We start from the raw sequence: 3,057 nt of genomic DNA on the forward strand, positions 1-3,057 counted from the left end.
ATATAAAAACTAGTAATCCGGACAAGCTAGGCTTCTGCTCCTCCCCATTTTAACAAAGGAGAGACTATTTATCTACTGTGGATAAACACATCACATCTAGCCCGGGTAAATGGATGCTGGCTGGACAAAGAAAAGAAGGGTCAAATACTGCCAGGCCCTGGACTAGAAAGTCTTTTGCTACAGTCAAAAGGGAGAGTTCCTCTGGACATGATTCAGTATCATTATTATATATATTAATCAATTATCGTAGAATCGTCACTAGCAACTAGTGACATTTACTGACCCCCTTCCAGTAAAATGGTCTAAGGCAGAATAATATTTATTTTCACAATGGCAGGGGAAATAAGGTCATAACCAGTTCTGAGAACTGCCAGACACAGTTTCTCCCTCAGCTCACCACTCACTGTCAAAGGAGGTAGTGACACATTGCAGAACATAGTCACTGATAATAATGTCATCATTACATTCAATACTGGAGAAGAACACTGACTTGGACTACCATGTTAAATGATCAGCCATGCCATGTTTTGTATCACAGTGCAGTCAGGTAATTCTTTTGCATTTTTATTTGGTAATCATGAGTTGGGTCATGAGTTAGAAGCAGAGGAGAAAAATGGTTTAAAATACTTTTGGTTAAATACAATTCCAGCTCAAGGCAAGAAGTTTCATGTCTTACCCAGTTTCCATAAGGAATGGTTTTCACAGTAGGAAACGCAAATATTTGTAGCTTGCCGGAAGTAACATCACCTGGTTGTTATCAGTAAAATTCAAAGTTAAGCATGTGCACTCTTTTCTGTTACGGGTTTTTCAGGCCAGCTGCAGGATCAGGAAGACAACACTGCAGTGTGTCACATTTGGATATTTTCCCAAGGAACAAGAAAGGCCAGAAAACACATCTCTCAGGCCATGCATAACGATAAGAATACATTCTTGAATCACAGGATTAGCAGTAAGACAAACAGCAGGGAAGGGCAAAGAGGCACCAGCACTGGGAAGAAACTGAACTCACTCTCTGAGAAGATCTCTTCTCATCTAACTCTTGAATGCTGGCACCTTGTTTACTCAAATCATCTGTGTGAAAGACGAAGAAAGATAACAAATAAGCTCTCATCAGCTGGGTTTCAAATCACTCAGTGGCTGCACTAATAACATGCATCAACAAGATGTAACCAAGGCCAGCAAGAAAGAAGTTTGAATTCAATTCGTCTTGTGCCTTGACCTTTGAGTCTTGCTCCCAAATGCACACAGAGACCCAAAACTGTTCTGCAAAGTGTGGTGTGCTAAGGAATAATCCAAGCAGCTGTGGCATGCATTTCTGCCACATTTCAAAGCCCCTCAGAAATACTGCGTATTCTGGACTGAGTCACTGCCACATTTAATCTAACAAAGAGAAACATCACTCTGAATCCAAAGTATCACCTTCTCAACTGCACAGCACAGAACACAGGTTAGGGTAATGCATTAGCTTGCAATTTTTGCAATTTAGCCACCCAAATATTTTCATCACAGTATCTTTTTCTGGGGTAGGGTAGACAGGGCTGAGAAGGAAAGACTTACTTCAATACACAGGTATTTTACTGCACCTGCTAGCCAATAGAGAGTTTAAGAGACACAGAAAACAGCAAATAGAAAGGATAAAAGAGGCATAGCTCAAATCCATCCTGGTTATAATCTGCAGTGACAGCTTTCTACTATGGATTTACGATAAATCATGTTGTTTCTAATTTACTAGTATATTTGCAACTTCAGATTTTTAACATTCCTTTTAGGAGTATAGATATATTTAAAAAGCAAACAAACAAAAAAAAACAAACCCAAACCCAGATTGCCTAGCCAGTACAGCCACAGTAATTTATATTTAGGAAGATTTTTTTGTTTATGCCTATGCTGTAATAAACTCTACCAGCTATTTCATCACAGATAGTGTATTTCAATCCAAACTTGGTCTTTGCCATTTTTATATTTTAGCAAATTTCTAAAAACTTGACAGTTCAATGCATAGTGTTCAGCTGAAAATATTCCACATAAATCAAGTTTACAGGAGTGCATCATTCAGTGCAATTTCATTTTAAATAAACAAATCAATGGTGTTCTGTCTGTAACCTCACCAGGAAAGGTAACTGATGTAGAATAACAAATCAATGTCTCCTGAATTTTCTGAAAGCTCTCAATAAGAATTTTTGGCATTGTTTTAATGGGTGACATGACATAACATAACATACTGTATTTGTCTGAATTAGTTTTAAACCAAGATAATGGACCATTATTAGTATGCCTAAAAATAAGGAAGACCCCAAAATAACTTTGAAAAAGGATTAATGTGTTCAGTTAAACAGAAGCTACATTGAAGTGAATATTTCATAGCACTGATAGAAAAAAGTATGCATAACCTTCCATAACTAGTTCTTCAAATATGATTTATGGGGTGGCCTTAAGCTAAAGTACAACAGACACCAGTAACATGCCTGCTTCTTTAAAAAGTGCTTGTTTTGTGTGACAGATGACTTTTCTTCTTTGTTGGCTTTGGCACTTACTTAACAAATGTTCCTTCAAAACCCATCAAGTGGAGTACCTGCAGGAAATAAATTCAGTTCCTAGAAGAAGAATAGTACTGCCTTTGTACTGCATGTGCTTGCTCACATGCTGGTATCACCTGATCACAGGTAATCAAACTATTTGATGGTAAAGCATGGGAAAAGTACCTCCATCAGTTTCTGAATAACTTCAAACTGACATATCCCAGCAGTAACTTTGTTGGCCTTAAGAGAAGAGGCCCACTAAGAGAAGAGGCCCACTAAGAGAAGAGGAGGTCATTTTCTTGCTCTGGCCTAGATATGGACTGAGCCAAAGAAGAAGGATTCAGTTTCTTAATAGATATAACTTAGCAGAAAATTTAAAGCAAACAAAAACCAATGCTAAACAAAAGGGAAAGATCCGTATTGTGTCTCTCAGATATATATATATAGACATATATAGACACTTTTATATATTTATGTACATGAAACAAGCATAAATCATATGTGCTTTTTACTACACAAAAAATATCTGGTGGAACAA

This window comes from Psittacula echo (assembly GCF_963264785.1).
Source record: "Psittacula echo genome assembly, chromosome: Z".
In the NCBI taxonomy this organism is placed as follows: Eukaryota; Metazoa; Chordata; class Aves; order Psittaciformes; family Psittacidae; genus Psittacula; species Psittacula echo.